Raw genomic sequence first — 6,430 nt, 5'->3', positions numbered from 1 at the left:
ATCCAACAAGTCAACTTGAGTGAAGAATGCTCGGCGGCACACCTCAACAAACTCCCACAAAAGAAGATTGATCCTAGAAGTTTCACCATTCCTTGCTCCATTGGAGGATCACCGATAAGCAACACATTTGCCGACCTAGGGGCTAGCATTAACCTAATGCACGCCTCTATGTTCAACCGACTCGGACTAGAAAAACCGCATCCTACAAAGATGAGCATCCAACTTGCGGATAGGTCGCTAAAATACCCTCAAGGTGTTATAGAAAATCTTTTGGTCAAGGTCGGGGAATTTCTTTTCCCAGCCGACTTTGTAATCCTAGAAATGGAGGAAGACACAGAAATCCCGCTCATACTAGGAAGACCGTTCCTTGCCACTGCACGAGCCATGGTGGATATGAGTGACGGAAAATTAACATTAAGGGTAGGTCACAAGGAAGTGAAGTTTGAAGTAGGACAACGTGCGAAGGAGGACCCGGTCAAATACCTCAAAGCAATAGACTCACGCCTAGACTACGGCCTCAGCCGGTGCATCTCAGGATGCGAGTCATCCCGCTCGAGTAACATTTGACCGACTTTGGGTCTAGCCAAGTACCCTTATAAACGTGGCGCACTATGGAGGCATTCCATGGACTATCCAACAATAAAATAGTTTAATTCTTAGTATTACTTTTAGTAATGCTTTTATTTTTAAGTTTTTCTCTTTGTAGGAGTAGAATACACTCAGAAGAATGATGAGAAAGGCCAAAGGATGTTGAACAGTACCCCATGCATGAAAACAGACGACTCCCGACTGAAAATCTTCAAATCAGTAAGTGCAGCATGGGGCCGTGTGAGGTAAGCACGCCACCGTGCCCCAAGTCTGATGTAACATTTTTGTGTTAGTGCATGCATCTGTCGACTTCGTATTGTATCGAGTCTTAGTTTAGATTAGATCAGGGCACGTAGATCGAGAAAATAGGAAGATTTAGTGAAATTTGATGTAATTCCGCTTGAAAGTGGGTTGTGTACTTTCAAGCGGAATCAGAAGTTTGTTGATTTCGCTTGAGTGTGTTATGGAGAGATTTCGCTTGAACAGATTCCGCTTGAGCATGTTCAAGCGGAATCAGAACATTATATATAGGAGATGTGAGGTTGGAGCGAAATCAGTTGTGACGATTTTTCATACCGAAGTCCTGCCGGTGTGTTTCCTGATTGTAATCATTGTATTTTCAATCAGAAGAGTGTTTTAAGTAAAGAACAAGTTGTGTCTAAGTCTATTTCTTGTTTTCCGCACCTGAAACTGATCAAAACTCCTCTGAACGACTCGTTTGGGTCACGTACACGATCCTACATTTTGATTCTGGAACCTTGACATGGGGTTGTGTCCCATGGGCACGCCCCCGTGTTTGTCTTCTAGAAAAATTCGTTACTGACACTTTTGACACGGAGCCGTGTCAAATGCCTGTTTTATGAAAAAAATTGTTGTTTTTAACACACGTTTTACACATTTAATCAATCTAACCAATTTTGGAAACATTGAGGACAATGTGTAATTAAGTGTGGGGTGGGGGACTTGAATAACTTGAATATTGTTTGTCCTAAAACTCCACTTTTTTGACTTGTTTAGGACAGGAAGGAAGTCGCAAAGTCGTGTAATAATGAACAACGAAACGGTTCGGTATCAAATGGGTTCGGGTCAGGGCCGGCTCCAAAATTTTTAAATTTTTCTAGGCCCAAAGCGGATAGCAAAATTGGGGCCCTTTAGGTAAACAAAAAAAATTGCTATGAATCTGTAATTCATATATCATCTTTGTATACGCATAATTATAGATCATAAACCTCAATGTTAACAATTTCAAAGCCAAAATTACCAAAATATTATATATTTTCTTAGAAATTAAGGTCCAAGGAAAATGGAGGCCTAAAGCTCTTGCTTTATTTCACTCCCCCTTGAGCCGGCCCTGGTTCGGGTCATGGGTTTGGGTGCGCTGGGTGGGGAAGATAATGTGCAAGTCGGTTTCAGGCTTATGTTTTAAATAATTCGCGTTACGTTTTTTTGACAATTCGCTGGGTAGCTTAGTTGGTTGGGTAGCTTATTTGTTAAACGATAGCTTAGTTCGAATCCCACCCTAAGACCGGTTTTTCCTCTCCTGGTTTTTAAACAAATCTGGTTTAAATATCGAATGGACATGGGTGTATCATAAATGCAGTTGGTGGTTTGAAAGTTGTACATTGATTGATTCCCGGGTGGAGACTTGGATTCGAGTCCAGGATCCCCCGTTATGTTTCCCCATTTTAATTTCTATTAACTTTTACTATTTGCAACCAAGCCCCTCTAGTTTGCAAAAGCTGCTAACCCGACTTAACTTGATAAAAACCCTCCAACTAACCTAGTTAGCTTATTTACTTTAAAGTTTCAGCTTTTACAAAAACTACCCCTAACTTATATCTTTAATTAAGTAACCCAACTAACTTGATTAATGTTTCACTTATATATTTCTTACCGAACTAACAACGTTGCTTTACCAAAACTAACAATTCTAGTCCGGTTTTAACCAAGTGATACGTGACGATTAATTATATAACAAAATATTATAAATAAAAATTATTAAAAATTCTTATTTTTTATTTAATTAAAAAGGGTCCGATTTTACAATCTGGGTCGGATTTCGGATTTCTGATTTTGACGAATTTTATACGCGTGACCGCCAATCACCTGACACAGCGATGAAAAAGCACCACTGACACTGGGACGGCCTCCCTTGCACAGTGTCAGAAGTCACATCAGCATGCTTTTCTCACCAAACCTTATCCTGAATGATTCTTTTTTTTTCAAATTCAAATCATCAACACACGCAACCAATTTTTTCCCCACAAGGAAGCAAGGCCCAACGCGATGCGCGCCTGCTGTCAGAGCATATAAACAACCAAAAGAATCATGCATATGACCACACAATACAAAGGGATAAGCCAGGCTTGCGCCAACAAACACAACACTCATAAAGTCCAAAACTCCTTCCACTTGTCATTCGTGCATGGGAGCACGACTAGACTGGGGGGACTTGAAGCAGTATGGTCCGAAATCATGCTCAAGGCATTACAAGCCATTCGCACAGAAGGCCATACCTGGACTTAGCAACACAACACTCAGCTATCACTAGAGCTATTGCGCAAGCCCTAATCCGCGCACGCAATCCGATGACAGCTAACACAAGTACAAATAGTTCAGATGGGAGAAGCTACAGCCAATCAGGGTGCGCCAGGCCCTGGCGGCCTGACAATTCCCACGATGCTCAATCGTGTAGGAGGCAAAAGTAGAAAAGGACAGTCACATGTAACCAATCAGCTTGTACCGTTCATTACTTCATGATCTCCACTCATAGTTGGTGATATACTCGACCACAAGGACAACCGACAGGCCACGTGGCTCCAATGACCGTGCGCCAACGTCTCAATGCTTTGCAAGCACCAACGTCGTACCAGATGAGACAAATTAGATATTCCTTGGTGGCGACGTCCGGCCCAAGGCCCACTAGCCCATCTCCTTCTCCACACTCCTCGGCTATAAATACCAGTCTTCAACCATAGGTTTAAGGATCGACTCTGTAACTCTCTTACTCTTAACATACACTCGTCTATTGTTCTTAAACTATACTTATTCTCACGTCGAAGAGTGGTTACAAGGAGAACCCCCCCCCCTCCTCCTTGTAACGAGCTACACGGTGTTATGGTTTGCAGATTATATTCCCAGTCATCGAGCAACTAAAGATTAAGGATTAACCTTCTTGACGAGACCGTTTCCATAAGGATAAACCCTGCTGATTAGACTTGATGTTTCTTCATTTAGTGAAAGTAAAAATCGAGAAATAAATTTGTTTTGGCATTATCATTAATGTTTCTAGTAGAAGATAGCAGAAATGCCAAATAAATTATCATACTTGTAAAGCTCAAACATAGATGCACCTCAAAACGTGGAAAATATATTAAACTATGAGATGCTCCGCCCGCGTTGATGTGACAACCCTCACTAAACCAGGTATCCGTACGACTTAATTAATAATTAATTACTGCTTAATTACTGTGCTTACTTGAAATACTGATACATGTACATACTTGCATCATACTGTAACATCCCATAATTTATAAGGTTAGATACTTTAATATTTAAAAGTTTATGATTAGTTATGATTATTTGGTAAATAACCTAAAGGAAGTTTACTAAAATGTGAATGGGTATTAATGAACAATAAACCAATAAGGAGGGTAAAGAATGTAAAACTTTATAAAAATTATGGAATGGGTTATAAAGAGTCTTAAGCCAAACTTGAGGGTTGATTGTGTAACATTTTAATAATATGTGAATTAAGATTAATTAGTAAAAAGAAAACCCAGAATGTTCTGGGCTGTGTGGTCGCGACCAGAGAAAGGAGAAAAGGGGGAACCCTAATTTCATCAATCAACCTCAAGAATTCAGCAAGATTGTGAAGGATTAGAGTCATAAATCGCATGCTAGTGTCTAAATACTCTCTAATCCAAGTGTTTTGAACATAAGGTAAGATAAAACCTCACAATTTGATGTTTGTTGAAGAACTAGGGTTTATACCAATCCGTGAATTAGTTTGAAATTAAGCTTGTGTATGAATTAGAACCATCATTAGAGGATGTTTTATGCCTGAATTCGTTTGTATTGAAGGTTTGAAGGAAAACCCATTTGTTCTAGTAATATGATGTTCTTGAAGTTAAGTAAGTTGAGTGGTTTTAATGGATGAATGAATATGTATTAAGATATTAATGAATTGTTAGGTTGTGGAATGAATAAGTTATGTGAATTTAGTTGATTAAAGAGTTGTGAATATTGCTAGTGAAATCATGCATTGGATACATGTACATACGGCTTAAAATGTTGTATGCACACCTTGTGTTCGATAAAATGCCTCAATGAAAAACTATGTGATTTTGAATGAATAGATAAGTGTTAAATTGCATAAGTAAGATATAATATTGATACATTGCAAAATATGATATGGAATGTGATTGATGTGTGAATGTGATTATTATGTAGGGAATGAGATAATCTAAATAAGAATGAATTATGTGTAGGAGTGAAAGAAGAAGGAGCTAGTTCCGGTTCACAACAAAAGGCTCAAGATCGAGGTAAGTTCATTACTTACAATTTAGTTATGAGTTTAATCAATCGCCTCCTTTGATGATTTGATATACAATTTAAGTGTTTGTTTCAAACAAGAATGTGAAAGTGAGAATCCTTAGCGAACCATAGTGATTGGCTCGGTTCGGGTTCGAAGGGAAAGGAATTAAATGGAAGTTTTCTCCTTAATCCGTACTAAACGGGTTATTGGGGACATATGAGAGATAGTATGCTTATTCATCTAGAATGATTTGAAATATAATAAGAATGATTGGTAAGATATTTTGTAAACCCATGAACATGTATTATAAGTGAATGAAAATGTTAAGTGCACTACGCTAATGTATATGTTTTATTGAATGGTTGTAGGTAAAGCACAAGTTTAATCGCCGTTGCGTCACTCGGATATGAACACACCTTGATCACCCGTGATACGCTTCCGCCTCTTTTGTAGTAATTTCAAGTGTTAATAGTTTTGTAATGTCTAGATGTGTTGAAGTCTTTAATCTTTTACTAGTTGTTTGCAAGTATTTGGTACTTAGAACTCAATGTTTGAAATGGTGGTTGAAAATGTCATGTTCTTTTGGTGTTTTATGGAAAGTGTCTTGGTTCGAATCTTTTGATAAAGTATAAACAGGGAATTTGTCCAAGTTACGAATGGGTCATGCCCAAATTTTAAATTTTTGGGCGATGTAAGCATGTGTCGTTTTGTGACTCTCAAGTACCAAATTAGAGGGTGTTACAAGTTGGTATCAGAGCCTAGGTTTGAGGGATTCGAACACATTGTAGTGCCCGAACTCAAACCGAAAGCTCGCAAGGATGGGTGTGTTCGCTCCGAGACGCAAATAGAGGTAAAACTTTTAAGAAAGCTTTATAGTAATTAATGTTGTAAGTTATAAAGTGTTAGAAAGAAGTTTTGAATGTAGTAATAGCGATAAATGGTGCATTAGAATACTTGGGGGTTAGTAGAATTGAAACCGTGTGCGAAAACGGTTCGGAATGGTCAAAAACATGAATTTTGGGGTGAATTTCGCTGGGCGCTACCGTAGCTTACGGTGGCCACCGTAAGCTACGGTAGGTACTGGGCAAAAATATGGCTGCCGTAAGACAGGAGGGAGAGACCGTAAAGAATGAATTAGCATCGTAAGCTACGGTGGTCACCGTAGCTTACGGTGACTATCAGACGCCCCGCGTAGAATTAAGATTGGGCTTACGCGGCCCGCTAGGGAACCAAAGGTTGCCGAATTTTTTTTTTATGTTGTCGGTTTGTTAACGGGGTTTGATTTAATTAGTTCCTAAGGCCCCG

The 6,430-nt window shown here is 39.1% G+C and overlaps 1 long non-coding RNA gene across 1 annotated transcript; it reads left to right on the top strand.

The window, feature by feature from the left end:
- The first annotated feature begins 4,382 nt into the window (after positions 1-4,382).
- Positions 4,383-5,694, top strand: LOC110905412. Its single transcript, XR_002573100.2, has 3 exons — positions 4,383-4,530; positions 5,079-5,132; positions 5,494-5,694. It is a non-coding gene; the product is annotated as an uncharacterized LOC110905412 (long non-coding RNA).
- The last annotated feature ends 736 nt before the right edge of the window (positions 5,695-6,430 follow it).

The sequence above is a fragment of the Helianthus annuus genome, chromosome 14 (genome assembly GCF_002127325.2).
Source record: "Helianthus annuus cultivar XRQ/B chromosome 14, HanXRQr2.0-SUNRISE, whole genome shotgun sequence".
NCBI classification, from domain to species: Eukaryota; Viridiplantae; Streptophyta; class Magnoliopsida; order Asterales; family Asteraceae; genus Helianthus; species Helianthus annuus.
Note: the sequence above shows the minus strand (reverse complement) of the source record. Positions and strands in the feature narration are given on the sequence as shown.